The 27,168-nt window shown below is 46.1% G+C and overlaps 1 long non-coding RNA gene across 1 annotated transcript in view; it reads left to right on the top strand.

Moving 5' to 3' along the window:
* Positions 1–27,168, top strand: part of LOC146865351 (uncharacterized) — a 1,546,523-nt gene that overhangs the window by 1,313,604 nt on the left and 205,751 nt on the right. The window contains exon 7 of the long non-coding RNA XR_014970088.1: positions 20,596–20,702. This is a non-coding gene — a long non-coding RNA (uncharacterized LOC146865351). The remainder of the gene's footprint in view (positions 1–20,595; positions 20,703–27,168) is intronic.

Raw genomic sequence — 27,168 nt, 5'->3', positions numbered from 1 at the left:
TGCTGCACATTGCTGAAGGCTTGACACAGTGGTGGGATTGGGCACCCGTGGTAGGCTGGCCTACCAAGGGTTAGATGCAGGGCCTAGCCTCTGGCCTAGCACTCCGTACTGGGGGTAGGCTGCCTTTCAGTCAGTTCAGCACTATGGCCAAACCCTCGAGCCATGCACAGCAGGGGTGGCGGCTCCCACAGGGTTAGGCATAGGTCTTGCAGTCAATCCCCACTTCCCTGAGCCGAAGGCTGTGCGCATCTGGGGTTGACCATTCTACTGTGGGTTAGACCCAGGGCCTGGCGGCAGCCCGATCCCTATGGCCAAACCCGGCTTACTGTGTGCAGCATGTATTGGGCCTCCGCAGCCAATACCCAGTGTAAGGTTCTGCCCAGTGTGGGTATGGCGCTGGATGCTCGAGGTGGACATGTTCAACTAAAATAATCAAAAACAACAGAAAATCACACAAAAAAAATAAAAAGAGGAAAGTGACGTTATAGTTAGCAACAGTATGGCAGAACGAGAACTTTTTCTGTTTTCCACAACCAGCAAAAATCACAAAAAGTCAATAAAAATATACATTCGTTCTTTTCTAAACGAACGGTAAGAGTTTGAAAAATTCCTGTGCGCAGGCCCTGCATCCAACCCGTTTGGTGGGATAGGTGCAGGCTTGGCCTTCAGCCAGACTCTGCTGCCAACTCCTACTATGCTTAGGTGATTTCCTTGGTTCGTGGTGGTTGACTGGCCCAATGAGGGTTGAGTACAAGGTCTAGGCGGAGACCAGGCCGTGCGGCCAGCCCCAATGGAGAGATGACACAAGGAGATGATGGACGGAGTGCTAATATTTTTCAGACACTCACCCCCAGTCACAGATCTGGGTTGAATTCATCATTGTTTTTTAGCTTACTTCGCCACCCCAGTTCAGACACAGCTATATGCAAATCAGTCTTGACCCTGTGGCTCATGGGAACAGTCCAGTCCGAACTGCCAAGCCAGGTCTTCCCTGAACCGGAACCAAGCTATCCTGGCTGATGAGGGATGAAACCCCGAAACCGGTCCTAGGATGCTTGTTTCCAGTCCAGGGAGGACCTGGCCTGGCAGTTCGGGCTGGACTGTTCCCATTGGGCACAGGGTCAAGACTGATTTGCATATGGCTGGGTTCAAACTGGAACGGCATGGTGAGCAAAAACGATGGATTTAGGCCCAGATCTCTGTACTGGGGTGAATGTATGACACTGTTCTGCATTCTGTTCATCAATTGTTGTTTTTCCAAAGGAGAGATGGGCATAGGGCTTGGAACGCTGCTGATGAAAATGTAACTCTACATCTGGGACTTTTTATTTGCACTTAGTTAACTCCTACTTTAAAGCTATTTATTACAATTCATTTTCTTTTAAACAAAACTTTAAAAAGTTTTTATGTGGTTCATGTAACTCCTTTTTGGATTTGGAGCGCTCGTTACATAATTTCAGGTTTTGCAATTACGCAAGACCATTGAACATGGAAAAAGACTTGCAGTCAGGAAGCCTATGTCTATGGCTGTGTCTGTGAAAATACAAAATTCCTTTTACACAAAAGAAAATAAAAGGAGGCATCCGATTGCTAAAAGACTCTACACTTTCAAGTCAATGCCTCTAGAAAAAGATCTTCACCCTTTGGAAGTCACCAATTCCACTTTCTACCCAGATATGCAACTTGTTCGACCTGTTCCTGCAGCATGGTGATCGAGAGAGGTACTCTTTTGGCACAACTGGAAACGAAGAAGCATGTATGAGCCATGTCCCCAAACGAGTACAGCCAAGCAGAGGGGGAGAAGCAGTAACACGAAGAAGGGGAAGAGGAAGCAGTTCCACCACAAGTACTGGAAGTTGAGGAGGAACAATACTTCAGCTTCTAGATGTTTTCCAACATACTACAAGCAAAAAAATATTTGTTCAAGAGAAATTAAGAAATAGGTCATCTCTTGTGTGATGACCCAGCACTTAAACAAACTCGATGAGGCCATCTTCTCAAGATTTTAAAAAGTGATGACCATCAGAAAAAGTTCAATGAAAAAGCTTGAAAAAAAGTTTTAAATGCTGGCTGATGAAATTATACTGAGTTACAAAAATAATTACAAAATCATTATAATAAAAGGTTCAACATATGAACCTTAAAAAAACACAAACCCCTCAATATGCAGTGGGTTTGGTTGTCTGTGGTGGGCTGAGAGTAAGGCTTGGCCAGGGGCTGGCCATGCGGCCAGCACCTATTGCGCAGGGCCTAAGGCCAAGTGCAGTGGAGCTTGGCTGCAAGTGGAGGGTTAGGACCAGGGACTGGACCCAGGTAGCACCAGCCTATTGGTAAGTCCCTCTGCCAATCCCCCCTTTTTTATTTAATTTTTTCATGGTTTCAAAGTAAGAACATCATGCCCAACCCCAAATGGAGAGAGATAAAGTTATTTCTATCATTACAATCATCAGTAAGTACACATAGAACACATGGCAACAGCACCCATCATTTCCACAACTTCAGTCCCTCTGTATTCAAGATATGGAGACATTAAACATAATCAATTATCTTGTGGCAAGGTACACAATTTCCTGCAAATTGAAGGAGGCACAATAGAGAAAACCGGGACATGTTGAGGAGGTCATCCAAATCTCCGAATGCCTGCTCGAATACCCGTTGAGATGGAATAATCCAGATATTAACTACCTTGGGATCCACATTAGCTGGGACATAAAATCCACCAGTAGGTTTTCAGGAATGTGCTTGTTTGGAAATATTTCACAGTCCTGCCACAAAGGTAAGCATCCAAATAAGATAACACATTTTGTATGTGTAACATCACATGTAAACCACAAATTAGCTAAGAAATTAAGCTGAGCTCTCACAATCAATGATTTAAAAAGATTCTGGGAGATAAATATGGTTAAGCTAGGGCCAAACTGGAAGATCAGACCACTGCCTAGACTAGGCTTCTGCTGTCTCCGACCAGTTGTCTGGCTAGAGCTAAGATGATCGTCCTTCCCAGATTGTTGTATCTGTTTATGAATTTCCCTATTCTACTCACTTAATGCATTTTCAAACAGCTGTGGCCCAGCTGATCATGCGCGCCTGGATTGGCAAACAGCCTTACTTAATCTGGAACACCCTGACCTTTCCCTTTGAGCAAGATATACTCATTGTTCCAGCTTTTGAGTTGTATTATCTGTGCACATCAGGCCCACTTTGTGCATTTGTGCACCATCCTATGCTATTTCAACCATGTTTCACTTGAGATGGACACTGCCAGTCCAACCTCACTCACCTTGACTCTTTGTCTGACTGCCATACAACCTAACTCCAAGTTGAATACAGTGAAATGCACGGCCTGGGACATACTGATATGCAGGGCTCACCTTGATTAACTCTTCCCTCTTCCCTCTCCCAGATTACCTTTGTCAAAGAACCTACAGTCACCCTTGACTGATGAATCTAAGATAATTAGGCAGCTGCATCCCAGGTGGCTCCATATCCTGTGTGCTTCCCCGGGACCAGGGAGAAATGGAATATCAACCTGGAGACTCCCTTGGCTGATAAATAGTGCTGCACGCAGACCGGAGCTCTATCCTCTAACTACGGATATTGATTATTCAATGTACATTATTGCGCAGAATAAACCACACACCAGTTTGCATTATCAGGGGTCTCCAATCTTTTCTGTAGAGAGAGCTACTTCAGTTCAAGGAAAGTCCTGCTGAGCTACTAACATATTTTATTGCTGTCAAAATACTATGTATTAACATTACACTATGAAAATCCTAAGCATTGTTATCAGTAGTGACCACTCAAGCATTTTTTTTAGGTTACCAGCAGAAATGCCAGGAAAGCGTTTACCAATATTAAATGAATCCACCTGAGTAATGAAGTAGTATTCAAATCATCACATGCCCTGTGGCACAAAGGACATAAGCACAGCAGTGAGACTCCCTAACTCAAATATAATCATTCGGCTAACAACTTTAAGTGTGTTTCAGAATTGCATTATTTTGTCTTCATCAGCATATTAGTTTTTGAAAATTCACATGTTTTTCTATCAAATACCACTTTCCACTTTGGGCAAACAAACTAAACTCCAGAGTGTTGGACTTGGCCCTTCTGGCGGGTTCACCCCCAAAACTTTTTGAAATTATCCGAGCTTTTTCCCTATGGAGTGTTAGTGGTTTTAAACCCCTAGGCACTTTAGCACGGTGTCCCCGTGTAAAGTGCGTGCGCTCTATGTTACATTTAGTGAGACTGACCTGCCCTCTCATAGGAATGCATGGGGAATGTGTGTGTCTATGGTAGTTCCTGATGCATGGGGTGTGCAGGGTCGAGTTTGGTATGTGCGAACTCGTGAGATTGAATGCTGCGCGATGATGTGTGCGGCGTTACTGTGTCTAGTGTAGAAGTGCCACTTCTAGAAGCTAGCATGTCTGTGTAATAAATGTGAAGTGACTGTCTGGCTCGTGATTGGCTGGTGCGCCTGGCTCCAGGAGTCAGGATGGGTCTGCCCCGGTGGTGAATGGAGAGATCTGCATGCTGATGGCAGGGAGGAGTACACCTGGGACCTGAATAGGGCTGGGCTTTCCCCACACAATGCTGGCTCCGCCCCCTGTGGTGCAACTGACGTCCCTAGCCTGTCCTGTGAATAGGGAGAGGGGCTGAGGAACCAGTTGGATCTGGTTCGCCCCTTCCCTGTACCTTGAGAACAAAGGAAATGTGAATATAAAAAGGGGCTGTGACCCCATGTAAAGTGTTCTTCTGATCCCAACTGGAGGGGGGCCTGCTGCTGCTGCTGGGCGCCAGGAGGACCGCCCCTGGGGACTGCCTCCCTGCCTGGAGGGCCCTGTGAGCTGGCCCCTGGGCCCAGCCCTTGCCCCCCTGCATCCTGAAGGACTTCTCCCTGGACCTAGAACTTTGCCTTGTATTTGGGGAAGCTCTCCACATGTTCGCCCTCTTGACTTTGTGTTTAGCGTCTGGGGAGCGACCTATTTTTATGGCCTGGTGAGTGCTTTATTTGGTGGCCCAAGAGGAGAAGCGCTCCTGATTTGCCTGCAGCACGAAGCTGCACCGTGTGGGATTCCCCCCCCCCGCAATTGCTAATTATCGAGCAGGGGCCGACCCTGCATCTCGACGCTAAGAGAACCGAGCGGGAGCTCACCCCGCCTCCTGCTGCTTTTATCGTTCTCGCGGGTGCCCACCCCGCATTTGTTTTTATCTGAACTTGATTTATAGCGGGTGCCCACCCCGCGTTTGTTTTTATCTGAAAACGGGAGCCCACCCCGTATAGAAATCACCGCCGCCGGCCCGGGGGCCTCGCCAGCACCGTTCCCAGCCAGCGCTGACGTCAGGTGAAAGCCGCGCTGAGATTGGACTCAGCGCGGTGCATCGTCTAGCAACAGAGGGGCTCGTCAGGCCAGAGCCGCGTTGGGATTGGTTCCCGCCTCCGGAGCATCCCTGGTAACGGGGAGGCTCGTCCTGCTCTGATGCATAGAGGAAGTACAGCGGGAGGCGTCCCCTGGTAACCGGGACGTTCTCACGCGGGTTGTCGATCACTGAGAACCCAGGGAGCACCGCTGAAGAGAGGTCCCTGCGAGCGCCGTCTCGGGGCACAGTACCGGTGCCTGGGACCTGCGCCTAAACCCCGGTGAGTGGCACCTGGCCAGCGGCCCCTTTATTGTTGGGGGAGGCAGAGGCAGAGGCTGAGCGGTCCCGCAGGGCAGCGGACCGCTCCATCGTTGGGGGCATTATTCTTTTAGAGCTCAGAGGGGCTCCATCGAAGGGGGCATTCTTAGTCTAGAGCCCAGAGAGGCTCCAACATTTGGGGGACACATTTTTCCCCGAGCCTAGGTGGCTCCAGCGCTGCGCAGTGTTTGGTTCAGAGCCTGTGTGCTCCAACGGGGGTCATAGTTGGTTAACGGGCCAGTGAGAGCCCAGGTCTCCTTTTAGACATTCCGGCCTGCACAGCTGCCCAGCAAGTAGTGGGCAGCTGCAACGTTTAGGCCTGATCTTTTGCGCCTTCTGCCTTGGCTGCCTGCGCAGCCCAGCCCTGACATTTTGGACAAAGGGCGTTTGAGCCCCTGAGAGGCCAAGTTGGCCTGGGGACAGTTTTCCTGTGTTGTGCCCTCACCTAGGGTGCATGGTTATTTTTACGTGTGTACTTTTGCGCAATGTGCATTGCCTTTATGTTATTTTTATTCCTAGCTGTGTCTATGCATAGGAGATTGTGTTTTATAGTAGCAATTATGCTAGTGAGTTCAAGGTTCCCTGCGTGATATATGCCTAAGGTGGTTAGGATTGCGTAGGGTGTACTTACCTTTTACCAGTGGTTACTGGTTGTGCGCTGGATTTATTATTTGTTCTACATTTCTACAGTTATAATTGGTGATTTGTGCTAATTCTGACAGTGGTCCATGTGGCCCTGCCTTGTGTAAATAGTCCCCTGTAAATTCCGCCCAGTGCCAGTTGGCACAGTGTAAATTGTGTGAATATTATCTAATGTGTTTTGGTATAATACAAAGTCTATTTTTATATATATCCTTGTGTGGAGTTCCTTTTGTGGTGGGCCTAGGGTGTTGTTGCTGTGTGCGCGCGCAAACGCTTTACACATTGCCTCCGGGATAAGCCTGACTGCTCGTGCCAAGCTACCAAGGGGGTGAGCAGGGGTTATCTTTGGCGTGTAACTCCCCAGCCCTGACTAGAGTGGTGGTTTCTGCCTGGCTTTGGCGCCAGCCCTAGTCAACCAGAAATCCCATTTCTAACACAGAAGAATAACCTTTTCTGAAAAAAACACAATTTTTGCCTTTATTTTTAGAAAATACACAGCCCCCAAACATTAGCTTGTCATTTTAATTGAGTACTACCATGAAAAAATGGCTGACATGGACAGATTCTGCTTTAAATACTCAGGTATTACAATCCTAGTCCTTGGAGCGCACCATATCACCAATAATGCCTCTTTTATGCCAATAATGCCCACCAATTAACTAGGGCCTCCAATGTGCGGGCTGTATATCCACCATATATCAGTCATGGCCATTATAATGCGAGAAGCGGTCGCCATTCTGTCTATATTATGGCATAAAGTAGGCCGGCCGTGCTCCTAATATGTCAATGATAGCAACAAGTATGGCAAAACTAGATAAAATGCTCAAAATAGGCAAGGATGGCAATTATTATGGATTTGGCACAATTATCCCATGAATGGACACAATTGTGCCAGAGATACAACCCTTATGATGGGGTTCAGCATACACATTTGGCAGTCCTTGACACCAGGCTTAGCTTCAAGGAAACAACACTGTTTATTAGAGAGAGACACACTGTTAGACAAACGCACACACGCACGCATGCACACACACATACACACACTCTCTCTCATACACACTCTCTTCTAATTTTCTCTGCTCTGGAGACGTACTCTGCTCGCATACTTTGGTGGGCCAGCATTGGTTACTGCTGCCACTATTCTTTGATGTCACATGTGTCACACATGGTGCGACTGATAGAACAGGGCATATAACATGATCAATCTCCTTATCAGCTAGATTTAAAGTCGATAAAGATGGTCATGTGGGAGACCCCATACGCCAACACAGAGTAAGGTTGAGTGTTATTGTGAGGCCCTGCATTGGTTTTGCTGGATGCTCTAAATGGTCTTTAAACGGGAAGTGTGGCCTTCTTTAATATGAACAGACTAACTGAGATTGGCTTGGCTTCACCTTTGAGGTCTACCTTGAGGGTGCTGGAGAGCACTCGTTGGAGATCCTTGCATTAGATGAAGAGACTAAGAGGCAGGCTTTCTTCTCTTGGCGTGGCAATGCTTGCCAACTGATAACCTTTGGGCTGAGGTGAGGGGTGTTCATTGATGTGACGGGATGGCTATCCCAACTGTACCGCTTGTAGCCCTGTTGGGTTATATTACTTTCTGTAATGGTGCTTTATGAGGCTTGGTATGCTGCTTTGCATATTGCAGCGAAAAAGAAGACCAAAAGCTTTAAATGCTGCAGGGTGTTTCGTGACAGCTAATATTCGATATAGTGACGTGATATATGTTCTTAATTAGTGGTTCTTAACCTCTGGTCTGAGGACCCCCGGTGGGTCTGTGAGGCCTACTCAAGGGATCAGTGACTATTTTGCAAAATTAAATAATATTAAATTCCAGTTAATAAAGTCTATACAAATAAAGCAGCACAATTGAAATGTGAATTGTTTTCAATATTTGATTGCAAATTATACAAAATATTCCAATATTTGAGCATTTGTTTGATGTATTCTTGTGTATTGTTTTGAGATTTAAATCATAAACATTGCTTAGTTCAGGGGTCCCGGGGTTCAATGATGCCTCACTGGGGGCTCCTGGATTCCAGGAATGATTCAGTGGTCATCCACAGAAGTTAGAAGGTGAAGAACTGCAGTTCTATTGTTTCAGTGCCAACCATGTTAGCACCAGCTTCTAATGCATTATATTATGTTGTTTCTGATGAAAATCAAATGAACACATGTAAAAAAAATGGTGTTCTAGATGGCTTCTTGCCAAGACAAGCTCCACAAGCTGAGCTTGAGCAGGATTCCAAAGTCTCAGAGAGGACTTGCAATACCTCCTCCTGGAGATATTTACAATGAATAAAGTATCTCCATCGAAATTAATAAACCAGACTCTCTGCAAATCTACGGTTAGCTTTTGTCAGACTTTGATCCCTTCAAACCAGACAAGGAACTTCAGCCAACAGCCTGTCACTTCACCTGTACACAACCAGCCACAGCTCTGTGGGGCAACCACCTCCATGGTTGGCAGCAGTGCCCACTTGAGTTTCAACCCATTATCACATGCACTAACAGGCACAGAGAGCCCGACAGCAAGCAAGGAGGAGAAACAGGAAGCAGAGCGCCCCAATATCTCATCTTCATTCCATAGGAATCAGGGAAAGAGTTCACAGGCCAAGGCTGTGACAAAATTCCAGGAAAAGGAACGTGCTTGAGTAAGGCTGATATCTCATCGCTTGCATGGCTATAGCGAGAGATTCCACTGGAATTTCTAGTAAGATGAACCAAATGCCTGGATAGCTCTATTTGAGTCAAACCCAGTCCTGGCAATGAGTGTTGAAGGTTGCTGAATTAAAGTTGCGTTTTACACTCTAGCAGGTAAATCTAATGTAGAAGCAATATCCCACCAAGCTAATATCATGATTAGAAGTTTCGGCACAAAAGTACATATTCTGTCGCAATGATGTATTAATCAGAACTGCTACTAAGGAAATCTTTAAAAGACTCTAATATTTCAAGTGCAATCATGAGAGGAAACAAGGCTGCAAATGCCCTTGAAAGTGCCTGGGATGGGCTGTTTGTACAGGGAAAGATTTGCATATGGTTGTTTCCTACCTATAGCAGCATAGTAAGCAAAAACTGAAGGACTGGGACGTGATTCAGAGCAACGTCCAGGTGCTGAGTTTAACACAAGCACTCCAACACATATATTTTTTATTTTAATCAATTATTTTATATTCTTCACCAAGTGTATGATAGTGTTATAAACCTAAAACCAGCATTCCCATAGGTGGGTCTGGGGGGAAGGTGGAGGGAATTGTTCATGTATGCTGACAATACTCAGTGCTATCAACTCACACCATGGTTTGCAAAAATGTCAAGTCATGTTTGTGCGGAATGCACTGAAGATAAGTGTGTGGGGGGGGGGGGGGGGGGTAAGACAGAAGTGTCTCTTCAGACCATTTCGGATTCTTCCACTTGACCATCCTACTTGGGAGACAAACCTTCACGAGTGCCATTTGTAACAATTCAGAAGTAAAATGTTGCTTGTCGTTAGCATTGTTGAATCAAATCAATTCTGTTTCCAATTCCTGCATGTCCAACTTCGCATTTTGAAACTGACCATAAATCTTTTTTCGTTTTCACATAAGGTTTACATTTTGAAAAACTTTCTTTCAGCTCATTTAGATTTCTCTGGTGATATTTGTCCTGCGATGTCACCACTGGCCTTGTATAAGCTGTAATTAATTCAAAACTGGACAGCTAGTTTTACACTTAAACTTAAGAGATCTGCCCGTATCTGTCCTGTCTTAGCTTCCCTTCACCGGATCCCTTTGAAACTAAGACTGGTATTAGAATCTGTTCTAGTCCATAAAGTCCCTTTTGACTTCCACTCTCTGCCTCTGTCCCAATGTTTCAGTTTCTATAAACCGAGTTGCTGCCATCGGTCTGAGAATTCTTTTTCCATGTAGGGTGCCTCAGTTCTCCTTTCCACCATTGGCGGTAGAGCTTTTTTAGTTGCTACATTTCTTCAATGAAACTCCTTTCCGTGGTCGCTTTGATCTCATTTATATCTTTTAAAGTTTATGAAAGCCCTAAATCCCTGTGTAAACCAACGAAGTCAGTGTAAATCTCAAAGAATGCACTTACCATCCGTAGAAGCACCAGTCTCCAAGGTCAGAGCCTACCCAAATTATAGGGAGGAAAACAGACCTGCGGAGGTAATACAGATTTTGTATGAAAAGCCCTCACTCACCAACCTGGTTGGTGACATGCTTCATCATCGGGCCCCACCGGGCATGGCCGAGTGCCATCCCAGTGTGCTACAACGCCAGGTTACTGCGGAGCGGGATTGTGTGTGGTGATAGTGAATTTAAAATTCCCAATTGAGTCAAAAAAAGTATTTTATTCGTTTTGCTAATTGGAAAATTAAAACATAATAAAAAGGAGTGATGGTCAAAAAAATAACAGACCGGATTCACTCCGTGGCGGTCAACATGTTTCTGCCTTTATGTGTAGTTTACAGGCTTTCTTCAGGACCAGAGTGGAAGTGTGGGTGCCCCGGTGGTGTGAACGCACTAAGGTTCACCCTCCCGTGGGCTGCTGTGTGAAAAATAATATAAAACACAGGGAAAAATCCGCCAAAAACTATAATGGTGGAGAGAAACGAGTTTATTTGTGAGGCTAGACTGTTCGTCGCCTCAGGGATCCCGGGGGAGAGGTGCGAGCAAATATGGCACACCGCCCTCGCTGCTCGGCACCCGTTAGGAACCTACACCGCCTCAAGCCACCGGTGGCTTGAGGCGGTGTAGGTTCCTAACGGGTGCCGAGCAGCGAGGGCGGTGTGCCATATTTGCTCGCACCTCTCCCCCGGGATCCCTGAGGCGACGAACAGTCTAGCCTCACAAATAAACTCGTTTCTCTCCACCATTATAGTTTTTGGCGGATTTTTCCCTGTGTTTTATATTATTTTTCACACAGCAGCCCACGGGAGGGTGAACCTTAGTGCGTTCACACCACCGGGGCACCCACACTTCCACTCTGGTCCTGAAGAAAGCCTGTAAACTACACATAAAGGCAGAAACATGTTGACCGCCACGGAGTGAATCCGGTCTGTTATTTTTTTGACCATCACTCCTTTTTATTATGTTTTAATTTTCCAATTAGCAAAACGAATAAAATACTTTTTTTGACTCAATTGGGAATTTTAAATTCACTATCACCACACACAATCCCGCTCCGCAGTAACCTGGCGTTGTAGCACACTGGGATGGCACTCGGCCATGCCCGGTGGGGCCCGATGATGAAGCATGTCACCAACCAGGTTGGTGAGTGAGGGCTTTTCATACAAAATCTGTATTACCTCCGCAGGTCTGTTTTCCTCCCTATAATTTGGGTAGGCTCTGACCTTGGAGACTGGTGCTTCTACGGATGGTAAGTGCATTCTTTGAGATTTACACTGACTTCGTTGGTTTACACAATTTCCCTCGAGGGGATCAGTCGTGTTATTGCCCTTCCTCTTTCGTTGTTACTTTGCATTTTAGCCCTAAATCCCTGTCTATTTTCTTCCTGACTTTCTAAATAGGGGTTGAGGCTGGTTTTACATCAACATACTTGTACCTTTCAAAGGTGATGTAAATTGTGATATGTGTGGATCTTCAAACATGGGCACAGGGAGACATGGGGAAATGCGATAATGAGTGAGCGACCAGACAGTCGGAAGCTTTAGACAGCAGCCACACAGACCTGCAGGCATTAGAACAATCCCTCATCTGGTATTCCACTTTTATTATAGGCTCAGTCCTCATATGGCAAATCAATATTCAGTTAATGCAGATCTCTCAAGTTTCCACTCCTATAAAATGTATGCCCAAAGCCCCACACTTGTCACACATGAAGCCCCCATACAGCATAGCCAAACGTCAACAACCATGAGATGGAAAGGCCTGACCCAAGGTGAGTAATGATATAAGCAGCATGCTGGGGATTGGGGCCAAATAATGCTACAAATGTTTTCCAGGGGGAATGTGTAAGGTGGCAAGTGAGTAATATTGTGAACTATGTCATTGATGTTGAGATTAAGTGATTTTTATAAAACATTGATGGTGAGAAAAGAGCACAAGCAAACATTTTTGTGATTGGTGGCTGTTGGTGTGAGTATGTGGGTGGATGGCTTTGCTGAGTTGTGTTGCTAGAAGCCGAGTGATATCAATGATTCATTTTGTGGTGTGAGCATCTGGGTTAATAATAATAATAATAATAATAATACGGACACTTGTAAAGCACAATAGCTACCTCAAACAGAGGTGTCCCGGCGCTGAAGAGATCAGTAGTGCAGTAGCAGAAGGAAAAAGAAACCCGTTCTCCGGACACTAGTCCACCGCAAAGAGCCAGGTTTGAATCGTTTTACTAAAGAGGGTTTCAGTTTCTATGGAACAGAAGTTATTTGGCAGAGAATTCCACAGTTTTGCTGCTCCAAGCGTAAAGGATCTGCCCCCCATGCGTGCTTTCTTGAAGCGGGGAATACACAGTAAAAATTGTGAGTTGGACCTCGGAGATCTAGCCTGCTTATATCCACGTAATCTTTGTTTTAGATAGTTCGGGCATGTTCCATGAATAGCTCAGAATGCCAGTGTCAGGGCCTTGAATTCAATTCTCCTGGCTATTCGGAGCCAGTGAAGTGCTTTTAATTGCGGAGAGACATGTTCGCGAAAAATTTCTCGCCTAATCAGACTCGCAGCCGCATTTTACACCATCTGCAGGCGCTTGATCAAATACTTTGGTTGGCCCCGATAGAGGCCATTAGCATAGTCCAGCCTAGATGTCACTAAGGCATGTACTATGCTTTTCCAGCATTCCTCTGGCAGCAAATGCAGGAATTTCTTAAATTCCTCAATTTGCAGAAGCAGGTAGCTGTCACCTGATGTATCTGTGCTGAGAATGAAAGGTCAGCCTCACACTTCACTCCTAGGTTTTTTATACAACTGCCGGGGAAGGGGGAGGGTCCATTTCTGTAGGCCACCAAAGGCCTGGAGCCGGGGGTGGTTCTTTACCAATAAACAGCACCTCTGTCTTACCCGCATTCAGCTTAAGTTTGTTACAGTTCATCCATAGCGCAATGTCTCTTAAGCATCCCTTGACATTCTTGAAAGTGGCCTCGGTCTGCTCTTTGAAGGTGAAGACCAACTGGGTGTCATCTGCGTAGGAGATCGCTTTGACCCCCAAGTTGGCTATCAGAGAGAACAATGGGGCCAGGTACAGATTGAACAAAAGGGGGCTCAAGGCTGACCCCTGGGGAACTCCGCACCAGAGCTGTTTTGGTTTGGACAGAAATGGTTGGAGAGCAACCTTCTGTGTGCGATTACCCAAATAGGATTTCAGCCAGGCCAAAACCATACCACCAATCCCCAGTTCCCGCAGTCTCCCAGCCAGCAGGAAATGGTTGACGGTGTTGAATGCCGCTGACAAATCCAGGAGCACCAACATCGTGGATGCCCCTGAGTCAGCTGCCTGTCTTACCACCTCAGCCACCTCCAAGAGAGCTGTCTCTGTACTAAAACCTGCCCTAAAACCAGATTGAGTGTCATGTAAGAGACCCTCCCTTTCAATAAAACAGGTCAGCTGCCTCTGCACCAGTTTTTCCAGCATCTTAGCCAGAGCTGCTAGCAGGGAGATGGGCCTATAATTGGTCAGATCCCCTGGAGCCCCGCTGGGTTTTTCCTCAGCAGGAGGAGAGTGGCATGTTTCCAAATATCCTGAAAGATGCCAGATGACAGGGAGGCATTCCAGATACACGACAGAGTGTATGATAGGGAATGAGCCATTCCCTTCCATAATTTAGGGGGGCAAGAACCATCAGGTGCCCCTGATTTACATTTCAAAATTTCTGCCAAGGCATCCTGTTGCAAAATAATAGTGAACACTGTAAGAGACCATTCAGTAGCTTGCACTTCTCTCTTGTCACATTTCTCTGTCTCCACCGAGACAGAGAATGATTTATATACCTCCCGAATTTTATTGTCGAAGAAATCGGAGCTATATTCGCACAGAGCAAGAGATGGCTCAACTGCAATCTCTATGGCACTAGGTTTAAGGAAGGACTGGACCACTTTAAACACCTCCTTAGTAGAATTATCGGTCTTGTAGATGCAGTCGGTCATGAATTCCCTCCTAGCTGCCCTAATACGGCTGTGAAATTCTTTCAAAGCTGTTCTATAGGTGGCCTTGGCCGACTCACTGTAACCTGCTCTCCACTGATGTTCCAGTCTTTTACACTTGCTCTTTGCCGACCTAAGTGCCTCCGTTAACCACGGGGCAGAAGGAGCAAACCTTGCTGATCTGGCAGATCTGGCTGGAGCCGCAGAGTTAACAGCTGTCGAGATCCAGTGATTAAAAGCCACGGCATCTTTACTAGGGTCAGCTGAAAATAGTGGTTGGCTGGCCTGTAGGATGGGGTCCAACATCTCCACTGTCAGGTTTTTCCAGCTACGTTTAATATAGATTTGGTTGCCTCTCTTCTGGCCAAGTCTGTCCACCCTAAAACAAAATGGAATCAGATAGTGGTCTGACCAAGTTAATTTAATCGGGGTAGTGTGCTAATCGAGGCTATGTTGGAAAATATAAGATCCAGAGTGTGACCAGCTTTATGTGTCGGGGCTAAAACATATTGGATGAGGTTCCCCCCCCTAAAGACAATACGAGCTGAGCTGCTAGGGTACAGGTAGCATCATTAACATGTAAATTAAAGGCCCCTAGAACAGTGAAATTAGCATATATTATTGATTTCTGAGTAATATAATTGCTTAACTCCTGGATGATCTTAGGAGCGCAGTCCGGTGGCCTATTAACAAGGATGCCAAAAAAGGAGGTTGGCGGATCAATTTGCAAGCAGAAGTTCAGACCCTCTATCCCCTTCAGATTCAGAGGACCTGAGGCTGCTCGAACCCAGGAGTCTTTAAAAATAATGCCAACTCCCCCCACCCCCCTCTTTTTCCACTCTCCCTATTGGCATGGCACAGCTTAAAGCCACTGGAGATGGCTAGGGCTATTGATGCCACAGAATCTAAGTTCAGCCATGTTTCAGTAAGGAAAACGGCATCCCAGTCCTTATTAACTAGCAGGAGCCATATATCCTCTGCATGCTTCGGCAGAGATCTGCAATTTATCAGACAGCCTTAATCCTGGCTGGATTCTCACCTTGATTAAGATTGGTTAATAGGTGGCATGGCAAATGTATGGGTGGGGTTATTTTAGTTAGCAAAATGTGTCAGCGGTATTGAAATTAGATAGGTATATGTATGTTAATAACTTGGTGGTATGACTAAATATTGCAGTCAATACACACACATGGTAAAACATCGGTGATTGTAAGTATAAAGTTGAGTGGTTTCAGAAGTGGTGAGCAAACAACGATTTAACTTGCGCTGGTGTGTGCTGTTGACTAGTGTGTGTCCAGCTTGTGTTAGAAAGGATGATACCATTTGGGTGTGGGTGAATGTTATTAGGAAATGGAGTGACTGTTAATGAATTCTATTAGTGAGCACTAAGTGATGCCAAACAGTTTATTTAACAGTTATTCTCTACACACCGTAATATTGACTGCTAATCTTGCCAGGATGTGGTTTGACGGGATTTAGTTAGCTCAAGTCTAATCATTCAGCCATGTATTCATACACCAGATAACCAGAAGGGGGCCTTGAGATGATTCAGTTAACATAGTCACTCTATTTATCCAAACATTAATTGATTGATTCATTCATTGAAGCACTTCCTTGTGCCAACATCCCCCTGCGACAGTTCTCCTGTCCGGCTTGTCTGCAGTCTGCTGCCTGTTTCCCGGCTACCCTCTGTTTGTGCTACTTCTGCTTGTTTCTTGCTCTGTTTTGGCATTTGTGCTCATTTTTCTGCCCTTTGGTTTGCCTTTTTCTGCTTGTTTTTCTGCCCTTTGTCTTGCCTTTTCTCATTGTTTTTCTGCCCTCTGTTTTGCTCGCTTCTGCTCTGTTTTGCCTTTCCTGCCCTCTGATTTGTCTTTTCTGCTCCTTTTTCTGCCCTCTGTTTTGCCATTTCTGCTCCTTTTTCTGCCCTCGGTCTTTCTTTTTTCTGCCTGTTTCTTCTTCCAGCCTCAGTTTCCCTCATCCCATCACCCAGCGCCTCAACATGCCTCAGGACCTACTTAATGTAGGCCATAGCGTGACCCCATTGACCAAATCCTTGGCCAGCTCCCCCTGTGTCAGTTCTCCTGTCCAGCTTGCCTGCTGTCTGCTACCCTATACTGCCTGTTTACCTGCTGCCCTCTGTTTGTGCCTGCTCTGCGTGCTTCTTGATATTTTGCCCTTTCTGCTAATTTTTCTTCCCTTTGCTTTGCCTTTTCCTGCTAATTTTTCTGCCCTGTTCTGCCTTGTCTGCTTGTTTTTTTGCCCTCTGTTTTGCCCTCTTCTCCTCTGTTTTGCCTTTTCAGCTCATTTTCCTGCCCTCTGTTTGGCCTTTTCTGCTCATTTTTTGGCCCGCTGTTTGGCCTTTCTGCTTGTTTTTTGCCCTCTGTTCTGCCTTTTCTCCTCACTCATTTTTCTGTCCTCTGTTTTGCCTCTTCTGCTCATTTTTCAGCCCTCTGTTTTGCCTTTTCTGATTGTTTTTCTGCCCTCTGCTTTGCCCTTTCTGTTAATTTTTCTACCCTCTGGCTTTTTCTGCTTGTTTTTTGCCCTCTGTTCTGCCTTTTCTGCTCACTCATTTTTCTGTCCTCTGTTTTACCTCTTCTGCTCATTTTGCAGCCCTCTGTTTGGCCTTTCTGCTTGTTTTTTGCCCTCTGTTCTGCCTTTTCTGCTCACTCATTTTTCTGCCCTCTGGTTTGCCTTTTCTGCTCATTTCTTCCATTTTCCCACCGTTTCTTCCAGACCTGGCTTTTCGATGGAGACCTTGCATCCTAGCACCCAGATACCCTCAGGAGGTGACAGTGCCACACTCTCGAAATTTTGATTTATTGACTGATTCAGAGGCTGACAGTTCATCTTGGCAATCACCCATTAATTGAAAATAGAATAACATTTGACTGTGCTTTTCCAATGTATAAGGCAAAGTAGTGAATGGAGCCCCATAGGAGAAGACTGGAGACTGAATGCCATTTAAGAAGAATACTAATATCCCTGTTCCTTTCTGCCGTGGCTGTGCATGTTTTGCCTTTCATGGTTGTGAGATGACAGAAAACTTTGACCAGGGAAAGTGGCAAATGGGAAACAGGAGAAGGGTCAGGCCATGAACAGAATTCATAATGTGACAGAGGCTCAGGAAAGGTTGCTGAGGAAGATACTGGCATTGTCTGTGGTGAGAGAATGCATGAGTGCAGGCAGTGGTTAAGGGACAGAGGAGAAGGAAGCTTCATTCTTCTGTGCACTGTGCTGTGCGCACACAGTGTCAGTTGGGGCCTGAACCCCTCTCTCAATCAGTGCTCCTGGGCCGATTCACAAAAGTGAAAGCCCTTCCCAATAGGCGTTTCAAGGTGTCCTCCATTGCAATGCATGGATGCTCCATTGTCCAGGCATTGCAGTAGATGTGCTCCTGAGGGGGATTCTTTACTTTTCCACCTATGCAATGCCCCTATGTCCCAATGCCGGGCACTTGCATAGTTCTTTCTATGTGCCACGCATGCAGTTCAGTCAACCAATGAACATGACTGACAGCAACCAAATGTGAAGGGTCTGACCTTTTGTCCCTTATTTGTGTAAGTGCAATGAAAAACTGTCTCTAGTGCAGACCTAAAAATATACAGTGTAATGAGCTTTTTCTGGTTTTCTCTAACCCAGATTTCAAATGTCAGAGTATAACTGGATTTGTCTGTTTGTTTGTTTTTAAAAATCTGCTCATAGTTAATCCACCTTATAAAGTAACCACCAGGACGTAGAGTAGTAGGAGAAGGGGGAACAATGATTGTAAATCTAAATACAAAATATTTGAAGTGGAAAAGGGAAACCCGTACATATATACTTTATTTATTTATTTATTTGATAATTGTTATTATGAAATGTAGTCATTCCCAGACCCAGTCCGTCGCTAATGCAGATCACCAGGGCGAAACCATGGCAAAGAGCACGTGGCCTCCTCCCTTCTCTGCCAATTAAACCGAATATATCACTTCAAATTGTTCTCCTCCAACACTGAGAACAACAGAGATGACCCAGGAGGACTGCATGACAGTTATTATATTGAACTTAATTGTTTCACGGCTTCCGAATGAGACAAGAGAACACATTCATCGTGCCCATGTGCCCTAATGCAACTAATAATGTCTGGCATGATGAGTGGTACATGCAGTCTCTCACACTGCTCAGACTCAGTCGTTTTTTAGGTCTCGCCTGACCCAGCTCATGCGTTGGTCTGGCGAGACATTTTGTGAGGGCTCCAAAAAGTGCTACCAGGTCAGCCTGGAGCTACAGTGCATGTGCGCGGGCGCGCACTTCGTGCTTTACCGCGATTACTTTCACTTTCGCGGCCGCGCCGCCGCTTTGATGTTTGATCGCGATCACTTTCGCGGCCGGCCGCACGGCCGCTTTGATGTTCTCCGTGAGGCTTCAATAGATTGCAGCAGTTAAAACAAGCATTGGCATAGCCAATAAGTCTCGCTTTTGGGACCTTATAAGTGTTTAGTTATGCAACTGTTGCATGGCTAAACACTTATAGGGTCCCAAAGGGCGAGACCTATTGGCTATGCCAATGCTTGTTGTAAATCTGCTGTGTGTGAGAGTGCTTGTGCCTGTGCAGCGAACGACGAGTGACGCACCAGCAGGAGTTGAATCAGGTGTCTGCTTCGTGCTTCCAATTTTAGCAGATACAACTTAGGGGATAGTAGGAACACTTTGGATGTAGCGGAAAAGCGGATAGCATAGACATAGACAAAAGATTGAGGTGGCTTCTCTCATTAATTACTTATGTAGTGATATTGCTGGACTCTCCTCTGTTCCTATAATGACAGAAAGTTATAAACTGAAATTACCTTATTCTCTCAACGCTATCAGAAAGTGAACAAATGTATATTTCTTGTGGTCATCACAGAAGATAATATTTAATGCAGTCATGGCTTCCACCCTGAGGATAGTAGAATCCATTAGAGTTAATGTATGCAATATTACAATATCACCTTATTTCATCTCCAGTACAAGATGTTGAAGGAAATGTGTGTAAAGGGTATCAAAGTACCCTCCATTTCAATACATGGATGCTCCGAATGCTATGCATTGCAATGGGCAGTGTCCATGCATTGCCACAGAAGCACTTCTTAAGGGTACTAGTTCCATAAATTAAATGTTATATCAAACAAGCCCAATTAGGCCTGTGCGTAATTTATATCAGTCAAGTGTTATCTTGGGAGAAATCTAGCATTGACACCATCTCTATGCCTGTTTTCCCTATGCTTACTCCGGCTGTGTAACTTTCTCTCCTTGGAAGGATGGTTCAACCACAAATGTATTCTGGGAACTGCGCAGTTGGAGGTGCACATGTTTTGCTTCACTGCCAACGGTTACTGCGTGACTTGCGGAACCCAGGAAGTAAAGTAGTAAACCGTCCCGTGGGAAACGCACTCAAGGAAACTTATTCGTGCCAACACACGTTGAACATGTTGAGTCTGCGGATCTCAGTATGAAAGTCCCCGTTTGACACCTGCCGTTGCATAGCACTCATGAAACCTGAAGTCCTGACAAAAATTGCACATGAAACGCTACTCCGCCCACATCTCGTTCGTGTGCGCCTTCATCGTCAGATCAGTGGGCCAGTGGGCGCTTGATGTTGTGGGCTGATTGCAGCCAATGCCTCAAGAGGGTGAACCATTTGCCCCTTTTTCTGTGTCAGGGAGAGATGAAGCTGTTTCTTGGCTAGACCAAAACACGTTTCTCTGTATTCACTTCAAATGATGCATCAACCGGCAGAGGTAGTTGCCTATATATACGTCACTCTGTATTTACTTTTAATCATATTTCATCCCATTTATGTACCGGAAAATAGACTTGGCCAAGTCGCACTCATTTTAGTAGAGATGGGCATCAGAGCTGAAAAGATCATATGCATTTAAAAAAAAGTATGAGGGATGCCACAAAAAATATCCTTAGCTGATGTATAAGATGAAGACATCATGAAGCAACATATATTGCTTCCGCAGAACTACGGAAACATATCACGGTAATATTGGTAATCAGAACTCCATATGTTTTTTTGACAGTTATTCTTAACAGTTGGCCATAAACAATATATATATTTTTTTTTGGAGAGCATAGTTTACCTTAAATGTATCTTCATGTGGGGGGAGTGGACACAAAACACTGATTTTTCACTTTTTTCTTCGTATTTTAGATTTTACGGAGGCCTGACATTTTAAAAAGCTGTTTTGCGCTGTAGACAGTCCCCTGGAGGTTCGCTCGTTGCGTGGGAAACGGTTTTTGGAAAGCGGCCTTTCAAAGGTACAAGTTAAAAACTTCACTTTTTGGAATTTTGTATGCAGTCACACAATCACTCTTTGTGCGGTAGTAAGTTATGTGATTACATGTATAATATTTCCATAATTATGAATTGGTGGCACTATTTTACCCACATGCTTTTCATTGAATTGCTTTTAACTTTTGAATTATTATATGCTAGTGTTATTATGAAACAACGATACAATCATTTACTCCAGAAAGACTGCGAGTAAACTTTCGTTCCCATTTCACAATTCAGTAGATTCTAAGAAATCCTTTAGACTGATAGATAAGCCTATTAAGAGCCAGTGGCCTAGATGGGAGGCGTAGTGGGGAGCGGCGGTCTGCTCCAGCAGCACTGTTTTTGGGGGTAGCGGAGGTGAGCAAGTTGTGTCTGTCGACTATCACCATCCTCTCACCCCTCAAGAGCAAGTCGTCCGTCGGCCGCCACCACGCCCCCCCCCACTCTCACCTGCATCAGGCGAGAGTGGGGTTGTTCCATGTCTTGAGTGTGATTTTTGCTTTTGCAGATGCGGGGAATATGTACAAGTGAGACTGTGGCGGAGCAAAGCGTATTTGTTTTGTGTGTTTGTGAATGTTTATGCAGTTGTTCAAGTATACTGTTCCTGTGCTGTGCAGAGCTTTGTATGTGTACGTGAGAACTTTGAATTAGCAGCTAGTGAGAGCAGCAGGTGAGTTTAACGCGGGAGGGAGAGAGGGAAGACAGAGCAGGAGACAGGGAGGGAGAGACAGCGTGAGAGAGACAGACAAGTTGGGAGAGGGAGGGGGACAGAGGGAGGGAGGGGGACAGAGGGAAAACAGATGGAGAGGGAGGGAGACAGAGAGTAAGTAAATTCCAGCTACTGAAGCAGAGAGTCTGAACAACCCTCTTAGTACTGGCGAGTGTTTTGAAACGCATGGCTTGCAGCTGCTGCTGGTATTGCTAACTCATACTGTATTAGTGGCATTATTTTTTTCTACAGTGTTCAAAGCTCATTCACTTGTGCCATGGGTGCAATTTGATTTTCTATGATGTCACTGTCATGCCAGCTTTCATGTGATGTCATACCAGCTGATACCCTGAGTCTGTTAGCATACAGAATGCAGATGGGACTCACAGTGCAAATCCTCTATTTTTATGTGATCTACTTGTTTCCGCAACCTCCTAAAAAGAGAAGGGCAAACTACATGCTGTAATTCAGCCGCGTGCCACCGACGGCTGCAAAAATAACTGTCCCACATGTTTCATGGACAGTTAAAGTAATGCCTGCTGTGATTAACTGCAAGCAGCCAATTAGAAGGCTTCTAAAACGTAGCCCTATTCCTAATGGTTGAAAAGGTCCTTGTGTTTAGGCCATTATGATTGACTGCTGGGAATTAACCAGAATTGAAAAGTGTATAGCAAATGTGGAGGGAGAGACAGCGTGAGAGAGACAGACAAGTTGGGAGAGGGACGGAGACAGAGGGAGGGAGGGGGACAGAGGGAGGGAGGGGGACAGAGGGAGAACAGATGGAGAGGGACGGAGACAGAGAGAAAGGGAGACAAACTGATTGAGAGAGAGGGAGAGAGATAGAGAGAGGGAGAGAGAGAGGGAAGGAGAGAGAGGGAGAGGGAGGGAGACAGAGAGGGAGGGAGATAGAGGGAGGGAAGGAGGGAGACAGGGGGAGGGAGGGAGACAGAGAGTGAGGGAGACAAACACAGTGAGTGAGGCAGAGGGAGAGAGAGAGAGATAGAGGAAGAGAGACAGGGAGAGGGAGGGAGACAGGGAGAGGGAGGGAGAGAGGGAGGGAGACAGAGAGAGAGGGAGACAGAGAGACAAACAAAGTGATTGAGACAGGGAGGGAGGGAGGGAGACAGAGAGAGGGAGGGAGACAGAGAGAGGGAGACAGAGAGAGGGAGAATGATAGAGGGAGAGTGATAGAGGGAGGGAGGGAGACCGAGCTAGATAGATAGATAGATAGATAGATAGATAGATAGATAGATAGATAGATAGATAGATAGATAGATAGATAGACAGACAGATAGATAGATAGAGATATGTGAATGCCGGGTCTGGTGGCTCAGTGGACGAAGGCGTCTGCTGCAGGGGCCTGTGTTCAACCTCATGGTCACAGTTTTTTTTTTTGCTCTAGCCCCGCCCCCTCCCCCACTGCCCCCGCCCTCACCGGTGCGGCCCTCGGCCACAAACCACACTGTAAATTTGGCCCCCGAGAGAAAGTTTGTGAGTACCCCTGGTGTAGAGTCTTCTTATAAGGGTGTGAGACAGTGTTGAAGGACGCAGAGAGATCTAGCAGGATGATGGCTCCTGTTTCTCCTCGGTCAAGGATGATTCGAATGCTGTTGGTGGCCACTATGAGTGCTGTTTTGATGCTGTGCTTCTTTCTGAATCCTGATTGAGTGTTTTCTAGAAGATGGTGAAGTTCGAGGTGGCTTGGAAGTTGCTTGTTGATGGCCTATCAATCACTTTGGCTGGATATGGGAGCAGGGAGATGGGCCAAAAGTGTAACAATTGATTCTGGTCGACTGTGGGCTTCTTGAGCAGGTCGTTGATTCCTGCCAGTTTTCATTCATCCAGAAAAGTGGCAGATGTTGTAGAGGTGTTGATGTTTGTCAGGGGGTGCTGTTCAGTGATGTTCCAGGTTGTAGATGGTCTGGGGGCATGGTCTGTTGTGGCCCGAGTTGATGGTCCACATGATTGCTGTCTCATTTCCAGTGAGTGTTGGCCATTTGGTCAGGTGGTTGTCTTGGTTGGTGGTGGGTATGTTAGCAAAAAGTTATCTGAGGTTGGGTGGGTGTGTGAAGTTGTTGTAGATATTTGCAATTTTTCTGTGGTAGAAGTGGGATAGGTTGTCGCACAGTTGTTGGGAGGCAGCGATGTTGTTGACAGTGGCTAAGGGTGAAGTGAAATCCTGAATGATCAAGAAAATCTCTTTATAGCTGTTGGAACTTCCTTTGATGCGGTCCACTAGGTTTTTTTAATGGGCGGCTCTTATTTCCTGGTTATAGCATCTGAGCGCAGCCTTGAAGGTAGTTCTGTCTGTGGTGGTGTGACTGGCTCTCCATTTCCGTCTAGCTGTTTACAGTGTCGCTTGGTGTTTGGTGTTGTGTACCATCTGCCCTGCTTAATAATAATTAAAAATTATATCATTTGTTGAGCGCAACAGCTACCTCAAGCAGAGGTGTCCCGGTGCTTCGCGGACATAGCAGGTGAGGAAGGGCCAACAGAGGTTCTAGCCTTGACTGGAATTCCAAGTCTTCAAGGCCTCCCTGAACTCACGTTCTGATTTGATCAAGTGCATATGGGAAGGGACGGAGTTCCACAGTCTGTCCGTCCCCATAGTGGAGGACCTACCTCCCATTCTGGACTTAGCATAGTGAGGAAAACAAAGCAGGTGCTGGTAGTTGGATCTCAGAGTGTGTTTTTGGTGACATAGGCAAAGCCTACACCTGAGATATCCCAGGCCGCTGTCATGCCAAGTGCGAAAGGCCAGAGTCAGGGGCTTAAACTCTATCCTTTTAGCTACAGGGAGCCAGGGAAGTTGTCCGTTGTGGGGTGAGATGTGGTGACGGAACAGACTCGACGTATTAATCTTGCTGCCTCATTCTGTACCATCTGTAATCTATTGATCAGATAGGCAGGCAGTCCTAGGTATAGACTATTTGCGTAGTCCAGCCGAGATGTCACAGTAGCGTGGACTATGACCTTCGACATTCCTCCGGTAATAGATTAAAAAATGTCCTTAAACTTCTCAGCTTCCCGAAGCACGAGGATGATGTATGATGGACTTGGGCCGAGAAAGAAAGATCCGTTTCCCATTTGAAGCCCAAGTTTTTCGCTGTCTTTGCTGGTAAAGGTGGGAATCCTATTTCTACTGGCCACCATAGTCCAGTGGGGGAGGGGATGCCTGGCCAATGAACAAGACCTCCGGCTCTATTATTCATCCAGCTTGGAATATCCTTCAGACACTCCTTAAATCTAGCAAAAAAATCAGCAGTGGCAAAAGAGAACACCAACTGAGTGTGGTCCGCATAGGCAGCTGCTTCACTTCCCAAGATGCAATGAGAGTGAAAATTGGCACCAGATAGGTGTTTAACAGTCTTGGACTCAAGGCAGAGCCCTGAGGCACCCTGCACCACTGCAGCTAAGGTTCCGATTGATGGGGTTGGAAAAAGACCCTCTGAGAGCAGTCTTTAAGGTACGACTGGATCCAGGAGATCACTACCCCCCGCAAGCCCAGTTGTTTGAGTCTGTCCAGTAGGATTGGGTGCCCAACTGTGTTGAATGCTGTGAACAGATCTAAAAGGACCAGCATCACTGACACCCCCACGTCTACAGTCCTTCTTGCAGATTCCGCCACCTCCACTAGTGCAGTCTCAGCGCTATATCCTGACCAGAAACTAGACAGAGGGCCAGATATATGACCGTTTTTGCGGTTGCAGAGGGGTTTCAGACCCCTTTGCGACCGCAAAAAAAAATGAGTTGGCCATGTACTATTCCTATTTTGTGAGTCGGAAATTATTTGCGACTCACAAAATAGGAATAGCAAGTCACTATTAGGAAGGGGCATTGCGAGGGCATCCCTTCCTAATAGCGAGTGCTCCAGGTATGTTTGACTCTTTTGCGACCATAATTGCGGTCGCAAAACAGTCGCAGTTTACCACCCTTCTCAGAAGCGTGGTAAAGCCCTTGCAAACGGGAAGGGGTGCCCAGGAGACCCCTTCCCCTTTGTGAATGCAGGGTAAAATATTTTGTAAGAGCAGGCAATGGTCCCAGGTTCCACTACCTGCCCTCAAAAAATGAAATGAAAACGTTTAATTTTTTCTTTTTTAAATGCATCCCGTTTTCTTTTAAGGAAATGGGAGGCTGTTAGACCTGGCATTTCTTGGTGTGATTACCCCTGACTTTTTGCCTCTACCTCCTATATTTTTGACTGACTTAGATGCTTTGGGCTCTTTGCCACTGCTGATCAATGTCAAAGTGCAAGTGGTCCCTGCATAAAGTATAAAGGTAATTGGTAACCCTGGGCGTACAGCTACGCTACGCTCGCGAAGTTTGCGTAGTTTGTGCTACTTCGCGCTACGCGAATTGCAAGTAGCACAGTGCAAAATTGCGTAGCGTAGCATAGCGTAGTTGATATTTTTTGCTCACTCGCAGTCCTCAACTTCAAGTTGGCGACCACGTGCGAGCAAAATGACATCCCGGCGAGACTTTTTCCTCGTTCGCGATCAGTAACATCAAGTTGCCGATCGCGAGCGTGGAAAATAAACCTCCCGGTGAGATTCTCAACGCGGGAAGGTCAGGTTTCTCATTGCGAGTGGTCGCATATGCTCGCAACCGCTGGCGATGAGAAACTACCAGTCCGCATTGAGAAAGCTGCCTCTCGAGTAAAAATCTACTTGAGCGGCAGAAAACGACAGCTCGAACTGTGCAAGATGCCATTTTCAATGATTGCACAGTGCGAACAAGCATCCGGCACTGTGCAATCATCGCGAACAGCGCACCACGCAGTTCGCAGTGTGCTACGCTTATCTCACGTAGTGCGAAGTGCTCTTCGCGTAGCTACACGTAGTGCTACTACGCGAACTACGCCCAGGGTAAGTAATAGTTGTCCATGATTGGTATGTTTGCCTTACTAGTAAAGTCCCTAGTAAAGTGCACTATGTGTGCCAGGGCTAGTAATGCAAATGCTACTAGTGGGCCTGCAGCACTAATTGTGCCATCCACACCAGTACCTTAAAAAGGAACTCCGGCCTGCCACTGAAGTGCCTGCGCACAGTTTGTTAAACTGCCATGTTGTTCTGATAAGTGCACCCACTTGCCAGACTTTACCCTTCCCTTTTTATGCACATCAGGCACCCCTATGGTAGGTCCAAGGTATCTCCTGGGCAGGGTGCAGTGCATGTGAAAGGTAGGACATGTACTAAGGTGTTTACCATTTCCTGACAGTGAAATAATCTCCATTTCGTTTTTCACTATTGAAAGGCCATCTTGCCCATTCAACAGAATGGGGAGGCTGTGTAATATGTTTTCCAGCCTATCTTCCCAAAGGCTTAAGATGGAGAGGTGAAGTTTAGTATGCCTGAACTCACAATGTAATAACACATCTTTTTATGAAGGTGCTTTTTGCATTGTGTGTTTAGAAGCAGCTCTTTTAGAAGTGGCTGGGTTTTTGTGCTCTAACATTTCTGTGTGTATGTGCCTGGTTGTGGATTGACTGTCTGGATTTGAAAGCGATAGGATCTGGGGAATGTCTTGACCCAGGGGAGGAGGTGAGACAGCAACAGGCTGACCTGCATCTGGAGTGTAGGGGAAGTAGTAGCCCCTAGAGGTGAAGAGGCCTGGGTTGCTGCCATAAAACAATTGTCCCATCTCTTGCTGAGTGATAGAGAATCCAGACCCCGACTAATCAAAGGAAGAAGGTGTCACTAGCAGCGAGGCACCCAGAACTGGTTTGAACAGGGGTCAGT

The sequence above is a fragment of the Triturus cristatus genome, chromosome 2_1 (genome assembly GCF_964204655.1).
Source record: "Triturus cristatus chromosome 2_1, aTriCri1.1, whole genome shotgun sequence".
Taxonomy (NCBI): domain Eukaryota; kingdom Metazoa; phylum Chordata; class Amphibia; order Caudata; family Salamandridae; genus Triturus; species Triturus cristatus.
Note: the sequence above shows the minus strand (reverse complement) of the source record. Positions and strands in the feature narration are given on the sequence as shown.